At 41.1% G+C, this 21882-nt stretch overlaps 1 protein-coding gene across 1 annotated transcript in view; it reads left to right on the plus strand.

Moving 5' to 3' along the window:
- PDE1C (phosphodiesterase 1C) overlaps nt 1–21882 on the plus strand; it is a 539914-nt gene that overhangs the window by 165623 nt on the left and 352409 nt on the right. The window lies entirely within an intron of this gene.

The following is a 21882-nucleotide window of genomic DNA, read 5'->3' on the forward strand; positions in this document are numbered from 1 at the left end:
AGTTCACATATTGCTGAAGCCTGGCTTGGAGAATTTTAAGCATTACTTTACTAGTGTTCAGTTTGGTTCAGTCACTCAGTCGTGTCCGACTCTTTACAACCCCATCAATCCCAGCACACCAGGCCTCCCTGTCCATCACCAACTCCCGGAGTTCACTCAGACTCACGTCCATCGAGTCCGTGATGCCATCCAACCATCTCATCCTCTGTTGTCCCCTTCTCCTCCTGCCCCCAATCCCTCCCAGCATCAGAGTCTTTTCTAATGAGTCAACTCTTCGCATGAGGTGGCCAAAGTACTGGAGTTTCAGCTTTAGCATCATTCCTTCCAAAGAACTCCCAGGGCTGATCTCCTTCAGAATGGATTGGTTGGATCTCCTTGCAGTCCAAGGGACTCTCAAGAGTCTTCTCCAACACCACAGTTCAAAAGCATCAATTCTTCAGCGCTCAGTCCAACTCTCAGATCCATACATGACTACTGGAAAAACCATAGCCTTGACTAGATGGACCTTAGTCGGCAAAGTAATGTCTCTGCTTTTGAATGTGCTATCTAGGTTGGTCATAACTTTTCTTCCAAGGAGTAAGCGTCTTTTAATTTCATGGCTGCAGTCACCATCTGCAGTGATTTTGGAGCCCCCCAAAATAAAGTCTGACACTGTTTCCACTGTTTTCCCGTCTATTTCCCATGGAGTGATGGGACCAGATGCCATGATCTTCGTTTTCTGAATGTTGAGCTTTAAGCCAACTTTTTCACTCTCCACTTTCACTTTCATCAAGAGGCTGCCATAAGGGTGGTGTCAGATGAGTGCAATTGTGTGGTAGTTTGAGCATTCTTTGGCATTGCCTTTCTTTGGGATTGGAATGAAAACTGACCTTTTCCAGTCCTGTGGCCACTGCTGAGTTTTCCAAATTTGCTGGCATATTGAGTGCAGCATTTTCACAGCATCATCTTTCAGGATTTGAAATAGCTCCACTGGAATTCCATCACCTCCACTAGCTTTGTTCATAGTGATGCTTCCTAAGGCCCATTTGACTTCACTTTCCAGGATGTCTGGCTCTAGATGAGTGATCACACCATCATGATTATCTGCGTCGTGAAGCTCTTTTTTGTACAGTTCTTCTGTGTATTCTTGCCACCTCTTCTTGATATCTTCTGCTTCTGTTAGGTCCATACCATTTCTGTCCTTTATTGAGCCCATCTTTGCATGAAATGTTCCCTTGGTATCTCTAATTTTCTTGAAGCGATCTCTGGTCTTTCCCATTCTATTGTTTTCTTCTATTTCTTTGCACTGATCACTGAGGAAGGCTTTCTTATCTCTTCTTGCTATTCTTTGGAACTCTGCATTCAAATGAGTATATCTTTCTTTTCTCCTTTGCTTTGGCTTCTCTTCTTTTCACAGCTATTTGTAAGGCCTCCTCAGACAGTCATTTTGCTTTTTTGCATTTCTTTTTCTTGGGGATGGTCTTGATTCCTGTCTCCTGTACAATGTCATGAACTTCTGTCCATAGTTCATCAGGCACTCTGTCTATCAGATCTAGTCCCTTAAATCTATTTTTCACTTCCACTGTATAATCATTAAGGATTTGATTTAGGTCATACCTGGATGGTCTAGTGGTTTTCACTACTTTCTTCATTTTAAATCTAAATTTTACAATAAGGAGTTCATGATCTGAGTCACAGTCGGCTCCTGGTCATGTTTTTGCTGACTGTATAGAGCTGCTCTATCTTTGGCTGCAAAGAATAGAATCAATCTGATTTCAGTGTTGACCACCTGGTGATGTCCATGTGTAGAGTCTTCTCTTGTGTTGTTGGAAGAGAGTGTTAGCTATGACCAGTGTGTTCTCTTGGTCAAACTCTATTAGCCTTTTTGCCCTCCTTCATTCTGTACTCCAAGGCCAAATTTGCCTGTTACTCCACATGTTTCTTGATTTCCTACTTTTGCATTCTAGTCCCCTATAATGAAAAGGAAAAGGGCATCTTTTTTGGGTGTTTGTTCTAGAAGGTTTTGTAGATCTTCATAGAATGGTTCAACTTCAGCTTCTTCAGCATTACTCATCCTTTTTCTATTAATGAGTGCTAAATAAACAACACCAAACTATTTCCAATTAAACAAGTGAACTCTGTATGTCTTTTCACATGAAGAGATCTTTTTGGAAAAGGAGACAGACATTTTAGATTGTGTTTGGTTTAGACACTTCCTCTGTTTAACTACAATGCGTTAGATATTTTTAAAATTCAAATATAAGTACATATAATATTACATTTCAGGTGTATGACATAATGACTTGATATTTGTATATATTGTGAGTGATGCAGTATAGATTTATCCTGGGAACAAAGAACTGATCTGACGCCTCCTCAACATGGATCAGCATTTCAGCAACTTTGGCCAACAGTTATTGATACAGTCTTGGTTTGGCCTCTCTTTCTTTGTAAGCAAATAATCTTTTTTTTTTTTTAGAAAAGAGTCCTTTAATTGAGAGAATATCAAGAGAGAAGTAACACGGAGCATTTTGAATCAATTTGTTCTTTCAAGAAATATTTATTGGGTGTTTGCTATGTGCTCGACACTTCTGGGGGCAGAGGAAGCAAAAACGGATAAATAAACTAAGGTTAAGTTAGCAGGGTTGACCATGGAGGGCTCTCTGTGCTTCCTTCAGAATTTACCTTGAGAGGTCTCACTTCTCACCATCACTACCCCAAGAGTTTTTTGAACAACCTCTCAGAGGACTTGCTGTGAGAGGAGTTCTGGCACTGTACTTGTCTATTGTATCACATTTCCCTTGATTCTTTAGTCTTACTTCTAGGGTGGAATGTTGGGAAGTAACCCTCAAGACCCTTAGTCTGTAAACTAAGGCTCTAAGAGTCTGTAAACTCTTTTGGGGGAAGATTTTAGATTCCTGTATTCAGGTTGCTGAATGGTTTTAACTTAGGAGCAAGGCATAATGAGTTTTGCAGTTTAGAAATTCTCTGTTATCAGAGTGAAGGATGGAAGTCCTCAACCCTCTTCTTTGCCTTCCTTTTCTTTCTTCACCCTCTTCCTGTTGTACTTTTTTCTCTACCCTGTCTTTGGGACTGCTCTCATCTAGGTTCCTGCTGGTTTCCATGTTGCCAAATCTGATTGGAGCTTCTTTGCCTTCATCTCATTTGATCCATGCCACTACTAGCTACATAATTAATCAATTCCTTCTTCTTTTTTAAAAAGTATTTTTTTAATTACTTTTTATTGATGTATAGTTGCATTGCAGTGGCGTGTTAGTTTCTACTGTACAGCAGAGTGAATCAGCTATACGGATACATATATCTCCTCTCTTTTTGGATTTCCTTCCCATTTAGGTCATCAGAGAGCTCCGAGTAGAGTTCTCTGAGCTATATAGTAGGTTCTCATTAGTTATCTACTTTATATGTAGTATCCACAGTGTATATACCAATTCCTTTTTGTTAAAACCCTTTTTCTCTTCACTAATGTGACCACTATATTCTCTTGGTTTTTTAAAAAGCAACTCATTGGCCACTTTTTCCTTAGACTTCTTTACCAGCTCTTCATCCTTTTCTTGACCTCTCCATTTCAGGGCTGTCCTAGGGTTCAATGTTCAGTGTCCTCTCTGGCTTACCTTTGCTGATGTTATCTGTCCGAAGTCTTTATCATTTGTTTTAACGCTTAGTATTATGTGCTAGATAATGTGGTTTTCTTGAATACACTCTTTCTGAATTTGTATATATATATGTTTGCATGTATATTATTTACCAAATTTGGGAGGTTTTGGCCATTTTTGTCTATTATTTCTTCTGGCCCAATTTTTTTCTCTTCTGTTTCTGGGCTTCCTTGGGGTGGTACTGGCTCAGAGGTTAAAGCATTTGCCTGCATTGCAGGAGACCTGGGTTCGATCCCTGGGTCAGGAAGATCCCCTGGAGAAGGAAATGGCAACCCACTCCAGTACTCTTGCCTGGAGAATCCCATGGGCAGAGGAGCCTGGTGGGCTACAGTCCATGGGGTCGCAAAGAGTCGGACATGACTGAGCGACTTCACCTTCACTTTCTTCCGGGCTTCCCAGGTGGCTCAGTGAGTGAAGAACCTGCCTGCAGTGCAGGAGACACTGGAGATATGGGTTTGATTCCTGGGTTGGGAAGATCCCCTGGAGGAGGGCATAGCAGCCCACTCCAGTATTCTTGCCTGGAGACTCCCATGGACAGAGGAGCCTGGTGGGCTACAGTCCAGAGGTCTCAAAGAGTTGGACACAACTGAAGCGACTGAGCATATTGTTACCTTTATGATAGACCTTTTTATTTGTTTATTTACTTTTGATCCCTGGGTCAGAAAGATGCCCTGCAGGAAGAAATAGCAATCCACACCAGCACTTTTGCCTGGAAAACTCCACGAACAGAGGAGCCTGGCAGACCACAGTCCCATAGGGTTGCCAAGAGTCGGACATGACTGAGCAACTGAACACACAGTCACATCAAACTATGAAAGACATTTTGAAATTTCCCACAAGTCCCTGACCTGTTTTAACTTATTGCAAAACATGTTTCCCGTTCTCCAGATTATGACATTTATGGTCATAATCTAGAGAGTAGATTATGACATTCATCTTCAGATTCACTGAGTCTTCTTTGTCTGTCTGTCCCTACTAAACTGCAGGAAGTTAGAGTCCATGTCTGTCTTGTTCACTGCAACGTTTCTGCTGTCTGGAACACTGTCTAGCAGTGCTAAATAAAGCACTGTTGAGTGAGTGAAGACAGGAAGGTAGTGGCTGTGGTCTAGGGTGAGACAAGGAGAAGCTGAATGAGGGCACTGGCAATCAGAAGAAAGAGAAGATAGACCCAGAAAGATATCTTATCATCAACAATATTATCAAATCAGTTTGAAATCCAATTCAAGTAAATTATTCTAAGGCAGACAGGGAATGAATTAGCTTTAAATAGACTCATTGACTCTAATGTGGTGGCTTCTTTAGGGCTCCTAAGGTCACTAATTCATTAATGAAGGTCAAGTGCTCAGTTCTGATGTACAAATGACAGCATTTGTTTCTTTCTAAGCATTAACGGATTTCAATTTTTAGTTCATCCATCCAATAAACCAATCATCTAGCCAACAAATTATTCCCCCTGCTGAGAATCTACCATGAATTTGAACCTGGGCCAGATCAGGGGAATACAGAGGTGATTACGTACATACCTTATGTTATAAGACAGGTGGAGTCCGAGAGTCAAAGCAATCAGTGCCATCCAGCATGATGAAATGCTCTGAACAGGGTGTGTGCCAGGGGCTCTCACTTTGAGAATGAGTGTAAAGGGTTCAGGGAGCGTTTGAAAGGAGATAACTTCATTTGTGACATTTGAAGGACAAGTAAAACTCTTCAGACACCAAGGGGAAGAGTTGTGTGCAGATCCATGCAGAGAAACCATAATCTGTCCATGCAAAGAGGTCCATAGTCTGTGGGGAAATTCCAGCATCTGGTGGTGGAATGTGGCAGTCTTGACAGATTTATCCTGACCCTCTCAACTTGAAGAAACCAAGAACATGAAACAGGAATGAGAATACAAGGTGCCCAACAAACGTTTGCAATAATAATGGCGCTTGCTGCTGCTGTTAGTACAGTGGGGGCTGGACAGAGATGAGCTCAGGAGGTTCTCTTGTACTTCTTACATCACTTGCCCAGCTGGGAGGGTGTAAGGGGAGAGAGGCTTTCATTTTTCAGAGTCTTGCATCTCTCGTTTTCTTCAGTATAGTGTTCACAGTGATGCCATTTAAGGACTTCTTTATCTCCTGCACCTGAGGCGGTCAAGGAGGTGAGAGGGGCACAGGGAGTCTGCTTTCTGTTGGTTAGGTTGACGGTGAATGCCGCAGGGCCAGCGGAGCTTGACCATAAGTAGTTATGGAAGTAATCATTTTGCACTTGAGGGAAAGGGGGTCTAATGAGAGAATTTCACTAGGCTGAAATTACAGATATGAATAATAGCTTTAATAGGACAGTAATACTCGAGTATCCAAACTCCTACTTAGGAACTCTTCCCTAGAATACAGTGGGGAAGGGAGAGAGAAAGAAAGAAGGGAAGAGAGGAGAGGAGCGCAGGAAATCCTTCATGAATATTCATATCTCGGCCAATTTTGCGACATATTTACCTTGTCTTGGGTACTTAGCTTCTATACTTTGTAATAGAGAATTGCTAGTTCGCATTTCTTTCAGGAAAAATACTGTGGTATTTTTCCTTTGGAAGATAGATAGATAGGTAGCTTCTGTATTGAGAGAGAAATAAATTCACATTGTTCTGAATGTGAATGAGAAACTCTTCCTGTAGGCTCTGCCTTTGCTAATTGCACATGTTAACACCGTTTTCTGAAAATAAGAACAAATAATAACCAGAAAGAGAAATCGTTGTTAAAACTACTGAATCCAAGTGAGTGGTCAGCTTGGTTATTGGACTTGTGTATTAGAAATACGTTTTCATTATTATTGTCTGAGGTACGTTGTCTACAGGTAACAGTGAAGAAAAAGTTTGGAAGATCAGAATCAGTTTTATAATTCTGTAACTTCGTAAAGTTCCATATAAAAGAACTTTAAGTTTAATTATGTTGGAACAATGTGTGCTCTATTTTAATCCTGAACTGAGATAACAAAGTCATTGGGAAGATTATTTCTGTCTTAACTCAGGAAAAGAAGAAAAAAATATAAGTGCATTAAAACAATTTAGGGTCTTTGAATGAAAGCAATAAAGAAGTTATACTATTACAAGACGATTTTTGTGTTATTTCAAGTTAATGTGGAGTGACTTGAGAGAGAAAATGCAAAACACTTTGAATCAGAGGAAAGCTATTTAACAGCAAGGCAATTGGAAAAGCAAGAGTGAGTTTAAGCGTTGTTTTTTCCTTTTGACAAATCACTACTATTGTCATACTTTGATAAAAAGCGAACTTGAGAGCTATTATTATATTTTAACAAATTAAAAATAATTTGTTTCTTTGTTGCAAAAGTATTATGTCACATGTTCTTTAATATACTGAAATTAGTAAGCAAATATGTATAGATTAGTATATTAAAATTAATATAAAATATTAAAAATTGAAAGTGTAATTTTAATAGTCAGATATAATCATTGCAATATCTTTTATATATTTTAATTGTGTGCATATGTGTTTCTCCAAAACAATTTTATAATTTGTAATTAAATTCTATTATAAATTATAATTAAGGAGCAAATTATAATTTTTTCTTTGCATGAATCATATGTCAGGGGTGTCTTTCCATATCAGCAGATGTGCATCTTAAGTACAGTGGTCTCAGCCATTTTTTTTTTAACTCCAGTGCAACTGAGGGATTAGACACAGTTTTGATAGTGGTATTATATGTCAACTCTTTTTTTAAAGGGTGAGGAGATGGGGCAGAGAGGAGGGAAGAAAAATGGCTTTATGTCAAAACCTCCATGTGGCAAATACCTATCTGCAACATCACTTTTAATGATTATATAAATTATAAAGTTTTAGAAACAAGTTCCCAGTTGTTGGCCATTTAAGTTGTTTCTAAGTTTTAATCATAATGTGTAATATTGTGATAAACACTCCTTCCCACCTCCTTCTAATTACTTACTTACAATGAATTCCTAGATGTAGAATTATTCTATCAAAGAGCCTTTCCTGTACTACTAGTACATTGATTTTAGGTCATTGCTGCATTGTTCCCAGAAGTATCATACCAGTTGATACTATAGCTATAGTTTATGAGATTGTCCGTATTCTACCATTTAGGCTAAGATCATTTAAAGAAAATCGACATCAATTTGAGGCAGAGAAACATTATTATTGTTTCATTTTCATTTTAAAACAATAATGATAACAAACATTATTATAATTTTATAGACTATTTAAATTTCTTTTTTATATGTGTTTCTTGTAATACATATTTATCTCAGTGAATTGTAAAAATTATGACAGTACTCCAATTTTGTGTCATTAACATCTTATAATTTCTCACTCATATATTGTTTACTTTTAGTTTTATGTGGGGTACTGACATGTTATAATTCTTACAAAGCCAAATTTCTTAATACTTTTCTTTATTTTTTATGTTCTTCAAGAAGGCTTTATCATTTTTTGGATAGAGTTCTTATTATGCTTATTTCTAGATATTTTGCATTTACGGTTGCTATTAGAAGACCCCCACCTTCCACTGGAGTAGGAAATGGCAACCCACTCCAGTATTCTTGCCTGGAGAACTCCATGGGCAAAGGAGACTGGCGGATTACAGTCCATGGGATCATAAAGAGTTGGACGCGACTGAGCAACTAACACACCTTCCATATTATATTGTCTTGATTATTGTTACATATAGGACATTTAAAATACTATATATATATATATATATATTAGTTCTTGTTGGTCTTCTTTTGAGTTTTCCTGGTAGACAGTCAGCCTTTGCAGATTGACCCAGGAAAGTTTTCTTCTATTTTGTCTGATTCTTCTTGTTTCATTAGATCTGCTCTTTCATTAGGACCTACTATTATGTTAAAGTATAGTGATCCCTCAGTGTCCAGAGGGGATTGGGTTCCAGAGTCCCTGTGGATACCCAAATCCACAGATGCTCAAGTCCCTGATAAAACAGCATAGTATAATGAACACAGAGAGTCCTCCATATCTGTGAGATTCAACTAAAGGATGTGAAACCTGAGGATATGGAGGGTTGACTATACTTTCTTTGCATTCTGTAGAGCTCTTAAGCTGGTCTTCAACATTAATCTCTTTACTAATTAGGGTTCACTGCAGATATAGAATTAATAGGATGTAACTGAACTGACTGATGTATAGATAGAAAGAGGTTGATTAGAAGAAGTTGGTTCAGGTGATTATGGAGGCTGACAAGCCCCAAGACCTGCAGTTGCCATGCCAGTGAGCCTAGAGTGTCAGTGTTAGGTTCTAGTACAAATGCTGACAGCCTTGAGACCCAAGAAGGGCAGTTTGAGTTCAAAGGTATAAAAGAACCAATGTCCCAGCTGAAGAAAGTCAGACAGACTTACTCTTACTGACCAGAGTCAGTTTCAGGCTGTTACGAAAACTGGAGTCTTTACTCTGAAGCTGTTGCTTTTCTGAGATTCTTCTGTCAGCTCCCAGTAGGAGCCTTAAGTGAAGCAAGCTTAGACTTGCATTTAAGACTTGGGCTTAACCTGGGGCTTTTCAATGTCACTCCACATGTTTCCAGCTGACAGTTTTGGCTTAGGAGCTTGAGTGTTTACAGTCTCCCTTCATTTTTTCCAGTTTCCTGAGAATCTTCTTGAGCTTTTTGTAGACATAGAATTTTTAGTATAAACAAAGGATGTCCAAGTATATCCATGGTTATTGTGAAAGGCAAGGATTCAGTAAGGAGGAAGAAGGAGAAAATAAAATCTGACTTTCAGTTTGCCATTAAGGCTGGTATTTTTCAGCTCCGCTGTCCCCATGGACCCTCTCACACATTATTTGATTTATCATTGGTGCTACTCCCCATTCTGGAGGAGTCCTTATAGAGGAAATTCTGGGTCGGATCAGAATCAGCCATATCATCATAGTATCACAAAGAATATAGGGCAACTGCAAAATGCTTTATGACCTCAAGGTACGAGTACTGTCATGTTTTATTTTTATTTGTTTTAAATGAAATAAAACGTGGCTTTTAGCCCTGCTAGCTATGGTTGGGGAAGAATCTAATGTCTCTTTTTATTGGGGCTCTCTTTCTTCTCTACTGAATCACGCGAGAACCTCAACAGTTATATGTGCCTTCTGAAATGGAGGAAGGACCTGTCCTTCAGTCCACAGTAGTCACCAGTATCTGTATCCTCCTATCTGCTCGTACATGCTCCAGTTGGCACCTGGTCCTTCATATGTGTCAGGCTCTGCTTCTAGGCTGGCATGTGAGGATTCTCCCGGGATCCCTTCCCATTGACCGTGTGATGCTGTGCAACTCCCCCCTTCCTTCTCCGCATCCCTCACTTCCCCAAACACACTCACATGGCTTCCCAGGCTCTGGGAATCCAGCCCTTAGGGAAAGGGCAAGTCTGTCTTTCTCTTGTTGCCCCAGTGTCCATCCTGTCCTCTGTTGGCCTGTCTTTCCTAAATTACTGTCTTGTTAACTTTTCCCTGAGGGTAACAGAACCCAGCCTTTCAAGCCACAGAACCCAGCTTCCTCTTGAGTGTAGAATGGAAGAATAGCTTTTGTTCTTTTAGCTGATAAGTTCACAACTTCCTGCCCCCCAAATTCAAAGCATGGTACCAATTTAATTTTTCAATAACTCAGACTATTCCAGAATCTCTTTGCTCATTTAGGGGAGAAAAGGGGAGCAGTACATTTTGACCTTTCCTGGCCACAACCTATGACAAGAAATAGACCTAGCCACTCTGATCAAGAAAATAACAGAGAAGACAGATGACCAATATCAGGAATGAAGGAGGGGCATCACTAAAGATCCTGGTACAAATACATGTATTTGTGCCGTGTGTGTGCTCACTTGTGTGGTGAACTGACCAGCTGTTATAATAAATTTCAAATACTTAATATACAAAGAAGTGATGAAGTACTATGCTGGAGTTAGAAGTTTTATTTTGCTGTTACAACTCTGATAATAATTTTTAGCAAGTTTTTCAAATGGCACTAGTAGTAAAGAATTGGCAGGAGATGCAGGAGACCTGGGTTTGATCCCTGTGTCTGGAAGATCCCCTGGAGGAGGGCATGGCAATCCACTCCAGCCGTCTTGCCTGGAGAATCCCTTGGACAGAGGAGCCTGGTGGGCTACAGAGTCCACAGGGTCACAAAGAGTTGGACACAACTGAAATGACTTAGCACACACAACTGTTATGGGCCTCAGTTTTATTACTATGTATAATATAGTAATAAAACTGTACCCTTAGACTCTGAGACCCAAGAGGAATCATGTGCATGAAATTGTTGTACAAACTATTAAGTTCCGTGTACATGGGAGATGGCTTTCTTATAGTTATTATTATTAGCAAAGTTTGGTCAGATAACCCTTGGGCAAACAGTTTGGAAAACCTAGCCAGATGAACAGCTTGAGATCAGTATTTTTCCCTTAACCTTTAAAACAAAATCTCTCTGAAGGGTTGGATAGAAAGAAAAGTTGAGCCTGTCGAGGGAATGAGAAATTTCAAGGCTGTTTTCCCTCTGATGCATACCAAGTAAGGATTTTGATTTCTACATTTTACATCTGCCTTCTCCCAGGAGCAGAGAAGTAGAGGTTTTCACTTGCACTGCTGAGTAATAACTTGCAAATAAGAATACTCTTTCCCATATGGTCCAGGAAGTCAAGTGAGCTGAGGAGTGCTAGCACTCCATTTTAATGTTTAGTTTATTGCTGTGAAATGGGCTGTAGGGCGCTGTGGATAAACTTGTCCAGAGATGTGACTGAAGCTCTGGGAAGAAATAACTCTGTAGCTATAAGGGGCACAAGTTTTGTAAGAGTTTTATAGTCCAAAACAATAGCCAAAGAGGACCCACATCACCTAACAGGGACTGTGGACTGAAAGGGCTGTCAGAGCCACCTCTCTTGATCTGGCTTCCTCTCACTCTCCAGCTCACTGCTCCTTCAACTCCCAGCTTTCCAAGGTTACTGCATCTTCTGTGTTTCCAACAGCTTATCATCCCTCTCACCCCAGGTGGTGGAATCAGGAGAAAGAGGTACAGGTGGCAGGAAAATTCTGGCACCTTCTCTTTTGCTGTTTTACATATGTATGTACCCATTATGAGCAGCCCCCTGCCATTTGGGGAAGTCATTAAGGTGTTTACTTGGAATAAATCTGACAAACCCCTGCCTGCTGCTTCGTTATTATGACACATCAGAAGCAGCAAGGACACGATCCTCCCATCCCCTGAGAATAGCAGGTGTATTATCTTATGGGGTCTGCTGAGCACGTTAGGAGTGTCCTTTGGCAATGAGATGGGTACAGCTCTGTGTTGGGAAGAGGAGAAGTATGCCAAAATCCCCTACAAACTGAGTAGCATAGGGGCACCCCATAGCAGACGTAGATGCTGGAATAAAAAGGGGGGTGCATTGACTGAGCTGATGCTTCTAAAACATCTCCTGAAGTCTCAAAGCACCCTGTAGTTCCTGCCCAGGAAAATGTCACATTTAAGGACAATACTCTCTTGACTTACACTTCTGTAATGTTTTAGGGATTTTAAAGACTTGTCCTAAGGAAAAAAAAACCCCTCATTCTCTCTCTTTTTATTTATTTTTAATTGAAGTATATATTTAATTTACAATATTATATTAGTTTCAGGTGTACAATAAGTGATTCAATATTTTTTAGATTATTCTCTATTTCATTCTGTCTTTTTATAACCCCAATCTCCTGAAATTTTCTTACACTTTTACTTGAGCAGCCTGTTTTACCCATGCCAGTTTGTCCCCGCCTTCTTGGTCCCTTGGTCACGTGCAGCTTTGGATGATGGACCTCTAAGTCACATTTTTTCCCATTGTGCAAAGCATTCTGGGGTGTAGTTCTTTCTTCTGATGGTGGTTGTGTTCTGAATCTGCCTGTGCAGCTTTCATCCTTTCTCTCCTCAGAGAGCTGGGGACAAGGAAGAAGATAAGAAAGCAAAGAAATTGGGGAAATTTGGTAAAATACTTTGTTGTTTATTATTGTATTTTACAAAGATTAAGTTATCACACTGGTTGACCTAATGTTTGGCAGATTGCCTAGACTCATTGGCAAATTTTTCCTCAATAGGACTATTTAGCCTCACAGAGTTTAGAAACTGGGAGATTTATAGTGAACCAACTTTGCAAATCGTGGTTATGATTTTTCTTTGAAATTATATTGCAGAGGCAACTACTGGCCAATCACACTGCTGAATACAGATGCCAAAAATTCTAGGAAGATTGTCAAATTCTAGTAGTATCATGACCAAGTAAAGTGTAGGGCAGAAATGCAAGGATAGTTCAGTACTAGAAATTCATTACATTATTAGATAAATTGACTTTAGAAGGTAATATCCACTTTTTCCTTTTTCTTATTATTTTTTAAAATTATGGTAAGAACACATGAGGCCTACCCTCTTAACATATTTTTAACTGTAACATTGGCTATATGCATTTCTAATTTCAAGCTTTTAAATAAGTAGAAGAGAGGATAATTATTCTTAGGACACAGTAGTAATGGAGGAAATTTTTCACTATTAGAAATATGTATATAAAGCTATAATGATTAAAATGCTTGTGTAGAGATTCAAGTGTAGACAAAAAAGAAGAAAACAGAGTACAAAGTCCAGAAATGGACCCAAGTATATATGAATTTTATCTGTAATAAAGAAGGTTTTTTAACTGGTTGGTAAAAGATGGCTGAGTCAATGAAATATGTTGGAATTGTAAAACATTTATAAAGTGAAATTGAAAGTCTCTCAGTTGTGTCCAACTCTTTGCCATCCAAAGAGTTTTCCAGGCCAGAGTACTGGAGTGAGTAGCCTTTCCCTTCTCCAAGGGATCTTCCCAACCCAGGGATCGAACCCAGGTCTCCTGCATTGCAGGTGGATTCTTTACCAGCTGAGCCACAAGGGATAAGTGTATGTCATTTATACATAAGCTTTAGAAGGAAAAAATGTGAAAAGAGGAAGAGGAGGAAAAGGAGGAAGAAGCATGAGGAGGAGGAGAAAGCAGAGGAGGACAATTAAACTAAGCTAAGGAAGTGGAAGAAAGCATAGAAAACACCATTTTGGAGGTGAGAAAGGCTGAGTAGGGGGCTCTCCAGCAGTCTAGGGTGAGAACCTGAAATTGTGGGAGAATCCATGAGAGGCCTAATAGCCACCTTAAGGGACACACATTCTTTTTAAAACAGAGATTCACTTATTATCCCCAGGATGTTTAGAAAGTTTCTGTTTTTGATAACACATCTTTTGGGAACAGAGACCATAGTTTCATGATTGAAGGATAATATTTTAGCCATGAATGAGTTCAAGCAGTATTGGAAGAAGTTACCAAGATGAAGTTGGGAGAACATCAAGGAAAATCAGCTTTATTCATTTTCCATCAGTATTTTCTTGTAACATAGGCAGATAATTCGTAGGGGTTTATTACTGAATCTTGTTCTGTCTACCTTTCTGCCCCTGTGCCATTTATATGCTGACCCATAAGGGTGGGATCCCAGCCTTTAAAGAGTGGTAGTACACTTCCCTCATTTTGCGCTGTTCTTGTTCTCATCCTGTCTCCTTAGCTCTGACCTTCCCCTGCGATTCTAATTGCTGCCTGATTATGGTCTAAAGGTCTCCCGGCCTGAACCTCAGTTTCCCAAACTGACTTTGATTTGGTGGCTTCTGCTACTTCTGCGGCTGCATAAGAACCCATCTCCCAACTGTGGTTCTACAATCTCAGGTTGTGACTCAGCTCACCTTGCCTGCTACCTCACTCCACCTCTAATCCAATACTACTTCCTGTGATGAGAGAGCAGTTCCAATAAGTTAAGAGATAACTGACACCCCACACTCATATATTTTTGTGTCTTTAAAATGCTGTGAATGGGGTAATTGTTAGAAGATTTCAGGATCTAGAATCACATGTACCATCTTTGGTGTCTCAGAAACATTTTATTGTCATGTCACACCTGCCTCTCTGCTCCAAGCTTGAAAATAGACTCAGAACTCAGTTCAGTTCAGTCGCTCAGTTGTGTCCGACTCTTTGCAACCCCGTGAACCGCAGCACGCCAGGCCTCCCTGTCCATCACCAACTCCTGGAGTTCACTCAATCTCATCTTCATCGAGTCAGTGATGCCATCCAGCCATCTCATCCTCTATCATCCCCTTCTCCTCCTGCCCTCAATCTTTCTCCATCTCGACTCGGAACTGGTGTTATGTAATTTTTGAACTTTCTGATTATATTGGCTTACATTTTCCCAGACTTCTAAGAGATTCTGTCCTTTTGAGCCTGATCTGAAGCTTGCTCTTGAGCTTACTATGGGACAGAGAAGGATCAAACTGCTCATTCTCAGAAGCCTGGTTTTGCCATCTGGTTGCAAACCCTTTGTCTTGCTGTAGTGTGTGTGAAAGGCCCTGCTCTGAGTTTAATTTGTATCAGCTCACTGCTTCCCTCTGCATCTCCCAATAGCACCCTCCAGCTTTGTTCACTTAATGTGAGGATGTTCAACGTGAGATGTTTTATTACTAGCAAATGTGCAGCTATGCTTGGAGGTGCTCTGGAGTTTCTGAGATTTCTCTGGGGAGCTTAGGAGTTTTTTTTTTTTTTAGTTTCCTCTCAGGCAGTTAAAGTTGTCTTCTAATATGCTAAGTTGTTACTTTCCCCACCTGTTTCTGAGGTTTTAAATGCAATCGTTTGGAAAATACCACCCATCTATGGGGTTTAATCAGATGGCAGGCCCTGAAAGGCTGCCAGGTGGCAGCGGCACCGTCTTGAGGGCCAGTAATTCACCAGCATCATCATTACCCTGTGTATGGAGTAAGGTTGGTATTTCACTGTAAGTTAGGCAGAGAGAGAGGGAAGGTGTCGGGAGGGAAGGGGTAATGACAGAAAGGATCAGGGAAGTGGGACCTGGTGAGACACACGTGTAGCTATAGCCTTCTTTTAGTCATTCAAAGGAAAGATCCATTCTTCCTTAATTATCATGTTTCTTTTTTAATGAGCAGCATAAGAACTTTATAATGAAAATAATGCTGAATTATGTATCTTACTGACCTGCTTCTTGAGAAACTTGTGTGCAGGTCAGGAAGCAACAGTTAGAACTGGACATGGAACAACAGACTGGTTCCAAATAGAAAAAGGAGTACGTCAAGGCTGTATATTGTCACCCTGCTTATTTGACTTATATGCAGAGTACATCATGAGAAACGCTGGGCTTGAGGAAGCACAAGCTGGAATCAAGATTGCCGGGAGAAATATCAGTAACCTCAGATATGCAAATGACACCACCCTTATGGCAGAAAGTGAAGAACTAAAGAGCCTCTTGATGAAGGTGAAAGAGGAGAGTGAAAAAATTGGCTTAAAGCTCAACATTCAGAAAACGAAGATCATGGCATCTGGTCCCATCACTTCATGGGAAATAGATGGGGAAACAGTGGCTGACTATTTTTTAGGGCTCCAAAATGCAGATGGTGATTGTAGCCATGAAATTAAAAGACACTTACTCCTTGGAAGGAAAGTTATGACCAACCTAGACAGCATATTAAAAAGCAGAGACATTACTTTGCCAATAAAGGTCCATCTAGTCAAGGCTATGGTTTTTCCAGTGGTCATTTATGGATGTGTGAGTTGGACTATAAAGAGAGCTGAGTGCCGAAGAATTGATGCTTTTGCAATGTGGTGCTGGAGAAGACTCTTGAGAGTCCCTTGAACTGCAAGGAGATCCAACCAGTCCATTCTAAAGGAGATCGGCCCTGGGTGTTCATTGGAAGGTCTGATGTTGAAGCTGAAACTTCAATATTTTGGCCACCTGATGCGAAGAGCTGACTCATTTGAATAGACCCTGATGCTGGGAAAGATTGAAGGCAGGAGGAGAAGGGTTGACAGAGGATGAGATGGTTGGATGGCATCACCGACTCAATGGACATGAATTTGGGTAAACTCTGGTAGTTGGTGATGGACAGGAAGGACTGGCATGCTGCAGTTCATGGGGTTGCAAAGAGTCAGACATGACTGAGAAATTGAACTGAACTGATGTATCTTTCTATGTGTTAGGCACTGTTCTAGGGCTTCCCAGGTGGTGCTCATGATAAAGAAACTGCCTGCTGATGTAGGAGACATGAGATGCGGGTTCAATCCCTGGATCGGGCAGATTCCCTGGGGAAGGAAATGGCGACCCACTCCAATATTCTTGTCTGGATAATTCCATGGAAAGAGAGGCCTGTTAGGCTACAGTTTATGGGGTCGCAAAGAGTCTGACGCGACTGAGCATGTAGGCACTGTTCTAAACTTTTGATAATAGATATTATTTTGAAGAAAGTTCACGAGCTTTGAAGACATACACACCTGGATCTGTCACTTGTGTGTTGTAATGTGGGTGAGTGACTTTTTAAAGTCTCAGTTTCCTCATCTTTGGGGCTTCCCTGGTGACTCAGATGGTAAAGAATCTGCCTGTAATGTTGGAGACATGTTCAATCCCTGGGTCAGGAAGATCCCCTGGAGAAGGGAATGGCTACTCACTCCAGGATTCTCCCCTGGAGAATCCCACAGCCAGAGGAGCCTGGTGGGTAACAGTCCATAGAGTTGCAAAGAGTTGGACGTGATTGAGCGAGTACCATTTTCACTTACTTATCCATAGCCTTACCCTGAAGGGTAGTAAGAGAACCTACTGTAACACTGGCTGGTGGCAGGCTGTCATGTCAGTTTTGTTTCATGATCCTTCATTGATTCCTCTTGACCTGGGTGTGGCACACCTCATCTCAGACCCAAACATGTTCTTATCTTGCACTTGTACAATATACTTCCCTCATTTTATGCATGACCTAAACCTGTTCCTGTCCTTCCATGTGATGGTCTAGTGATTCTGTTTGGCCATCCATCCCTTTATCCTGAAAGTCCTCACATCCGTCTTGAAAGTGAAGCCCTGCAGAAGGCAGTGGTCAGCTCTCTGCCGCTCCCTTTCTGCAGGGCCAGGAGAGCTAAACAGATCGTGCAAGTGCTGTGACTCAGGACTTCATGGAGCTCATGAGTGAGAATGCACCCATGCCAGAACCCACTCTCTGTGGCCTCAAGAAAGCTAATTCATGTAATAGATGACTGTATTGGGAGGAACATGTGTACCCTTGCTGGTGAATTTGCATGCCTGATATTCAGGTATGTTGACATGTGCCAGGCACTGTTCTAGGCACTGGGCATATAGCAGAGAACACAACAGACACAAGTCCGTGGTCATTTTTAGCTCACTTTCTTTAGCTAGTAATAAATAAATAAAACGTAGGGTATGTCATGTGGAGAAAGGCTATGGGGAAAAAAATGTCAGAAAATCAAAAACCAACAGGGAAAGCAGTGGGTGGATAGTGCTGGAGTCATGGGAGAGGATACAGCGTCAGTCCTGGCCTCCCTGAGTAGGTGGCTTTGAGCAGGGACCTGAGAGAGCTGAGGGAGTGAGTCGGGCAGGCCTGTGGGAAGGAGCTTCAGGCCAGGGGAAGGGCCAGGGCAGAGGGCTGGAGGAGGGAGTTGGCTGAGGAACTGCGAAGAGGATGCTGTGTGGGCTGGAGCAGAGGGGGCAGGGTCGAGGTGGGGGAGATGAGGGGGCAGTGGGGGACCAGAGGGCCACAGAGGTCCCTTCCATCTCTAAAATTCTGTTTTGTTCCTGAATTAAAACTCATCTCTGTTCCAGGTATATCTAAGTGTGGACATTCAAGATCCAAGCACAGAATTGGTATATTTCATTTTGGGTTTATCAACAAACTTTACTAACCAAGTCAAGTTGTTTATTTCAACTTGAATACATGATATTTTAAAAAAATATTAATAACTCCTTAAGAAATACATGTTTAAGCTATAGACATCTGAAGATGCCTCAGAGGACAGCCTCACTCTGTAGTGAAGAAAAGACAAATCACCTGTCACCTCACCAAGCAGAGACAGCCATGGGGAAGACTTGCTGACTGGCAAATACCAAAATTGACACCGTGCCCTTCTAGGCTTCTTGACTCAGGGCAGTGGTTCTCAGCTGGGGACCATTTTTCTACTCAGGTGCAGTTGGCACATGTCTGGACACATTTTAGGTTGTCACAACTTGGGAGTAGCTATTGGCACCTAGTGGGTAAAATCCAGGGATACTGTTAAAAGTCGTACAACACACAGGACAGCCCCACAACGTCAGTAGATGCAAGGCTGAGAAACGCTCATTGAGACCTGTTAGATGTGCTCTCTGTACTTTTGTTAAAAAGCAAAAGTGGAATCAAGGGTATACACTATTTTGTGATCTTTCCCCTCGCATGGCAGTAAACATCTCTCCTTGTATATAAACCCATCCCTCTGTTATTATTAGAGTCTGGATAAGCTCTCCTGAATTTTCAGCTATTCGGGTTGTCTCCAACTTTTTGTTTTTGATTTTTGCAATCATAAACAACAGTATGAGGAGAATTCTTATACATAAATATTAATGCATTTTTATTAAATTCTGCACCCCACTGACTCACACTGTGCTCAGAGAAGGGTGGGAATTTGATAAATGTGTCCCAAGACTGAACTCCCATCTCCCTCAATCCTTTGCTTCTACAGTATTTGTGGCCAGTTCCCTGTATGTTTCTTTGGCCCAAGGGACTTATTTTATGTAAAGTCCTGGAGTGAGGACCAGATGAATTGGAGTATGTGTGTGCCAAGGGGAAGGCTGAATTGAAGAGAAGGCACGAACATTGGAACAGAAGCCTGTGGTCATCTGAATACTGCCCTGGGTGACTCAGATTCCATTTAAAATCTCCAAGCTCTGGCACAGCCCGTGGGCCTGGCTCTGTGGGCCTGGACCAGGCCAAGAGAGGACCTGGGTTGATATTTGACAATGTGGGATACAGAAAAAAAAGGTGGCCAGATATTATAAACTGTGATCATTTATGCTGTGCATCCAGATGCTTATTAGAACAAGAAAGGAGCAAGTTGATATGGGTTTAGAGCCAAATGTTGATGTTTGTCATGATACTGGGAACATAGTAAGTACTCAGTAAACCCTTAGAAAAGTATTGGAGCTGTATGTTTTTTATTTCTATAATTTTCTGCATCATGGCCTGTGCAAACCCTTTGAGCTTTCACATTCTTCTGGACTGATCCTCTAATTTTCTCAGTGCATATTTCTACTTATGCATTTTTTCCCCTTCTTTACTCTGTGAAAGAATTCTTCAACATATATGAGCTTTGATTGAATTTTAATTGTGTCCAGTTTGGGGAAATGTGTGATATTATTCCTAATTTTTACCCTTCTGTTTGCTATTTATCCAGGACTCTGCTCAGTCAAATATTTGATATTCTGCATTGTCTTCTCATTTAAAAAGCTTTTCTAGGATTTTCCCTGTCTTTGTCCTTCATTTTACTTTGTATTAGATTTTGCCAACCTTATCTTCTATCCTTTGTGTTGAATCTGATTTTTCTAATGTATTTAAAATATTTTATAGCTTTCTTGTTCACTTTCTTTTTATTTGAGTAGCATCCTCTTCTTGTATCTTGTCTGCAATATTTCTTCATAACTCTGCAGAAATTAGTTATTATTTATCTTCAGAAGTTTCTTCTCTTTCCTGCATTGTATTGCAACTCCTTTACTGTAGCTTTCTTTTGTTTTGATTCGCATCATGTTGAAGGATTTTCTTAAATATATGACAGTCCTTGTCTATCTGTTCTTATTTAAGAGCACTAAAAGCCAATAGCAAGCCCTCTCTCTGGGATTAAGCTTGTCAACTATTAGGCTTTACTGTAGGGTAACTGGGCAGGTTTCTAGCTCATTGTCTTTTTTTGGGGGAATCACATCTTAAGTGGTATTTTCTCTGAAGCTCTTCTATTCTCAAGAATTTTCCAGTCTCCCAATTGGGCAAGAGTGTGTGGGAGATGTCTGTCTGGCTGCCAGCATTCTGTGATAAGAAGCAGGCTAAGGCCTGTATCCTCAGCTTCAACCTCATCCCTGAACTTGACCTCACTAGTCTCAATATTCTCAGGGTTCTGCAGGGTGAATCAGCTCACTTTCCTTTTAGAGGTACATAAGCACTTTGACTGTGGTGTTCTCTGCACTGGTAGCATAGCCAAACCTTATCTTTAGCCCTTCCCTTTTGGCTTCCAATGATCTTCCAGCTCTCTTTCGCTCTCTGGTCCCTCCTTCACATTCTTTTTGTCAGGTTTTTACTCTTGTGGGGCATGGAGAGGGGAGAGGGGAGATTATAAAACCCTGAACTTAGTTGATTTTATTTAACCAGCATCCCCTGGATGCTGATCAGCTCTGTTACTTGGAAATGGCTGCTGAGCCTAGCTGGCCTAGGCAGAAACTTCCTTCTTTTTAAAAAACTATTTATTTATTTGGCTATGCCCTGTCTTAGTTGTGGCATGCGTGTTCTGCATCTGTGGCATGTGCGATCTAGTTTCATGACCAGAGATCGAACCCAGGCTCCCTGCGATGGGAGCGTGAAGTCTTAGCCACTGGATCACCAGGGAAGTCCCAGAAACGTTTTTCTTTATTAAATAGGATATGGTTTTATGTGGCTTGTCATGTGCTCCTCAGTCACCTGGAGAAACTCCTCAATCCTGACTTCTCTGTGTGAAGCAATCCCACTGAGGCCAAGGGAAGGCCGAGACGTCTTCAGGAATACACATGCAAGAAGCAAAATGCCCATAATGAACCAGCTTCTCCATGGCCTGCCTTTGGCAGCAGGTATCTGGCCAGTGCCTCTGGCAGCAGTCTCCAGGAGGTCACACCAAAAATCTGACAGCTAAATAGTCACCTCAAATGTCACCCTTTGCCCCCAGTCTTCCTTTTGGCAGCATGCCATGCTGTACAAGCAGTTGTCACTCCAGACCCTTCAGGAATGAGTGCAATTCTTCCTGGACAGTTGCCTCCTGCCAAATAGGAAATGAAGGAAGGAAAGGAATTGACATTGACTGAGGTTGGCACCATGCCAGGTGCTATATGTGGGCTTTATACTTCATTCTTTTTATTTATTTATTTATTTATTTTAAATTTTAAAATCTTTAATTCTTACATGTGTTCCCAAACATGAACCCCCCTCCCACCTCCCTCCCCATAACATCTCTGTGGGTCATCCCCATGCACCAGCCCCAAGCATGCTGTATCCTGCGTCAGACATAGACTGGCGATTCGATTCTTACATGATAGTATACATGATAGAATGCCATTCTCCAAAATCATCCCACCCTCTCCCTCTCCCTCTGAGTCCAAAAGTCCGTTATACACCGCTGTGTCTTTTTTCCTGTCTTGCATACAGGGTCGTCATTGCC

This window comes from Capricornis sumatraensis, chromosome 5, assembly GCF_032405125.1.
Source record: "Capricornis sumatraensis isolate serow.1 chromosome 5, serow.2, whole genome shotgun sequence".
Classification (NCBI taxonomy): Eukaryota; Metazoa; Chordata; class Mammalia; order Artiodactyla; family Bovidae; genus Capricornis; species Capricornis sumatraensis.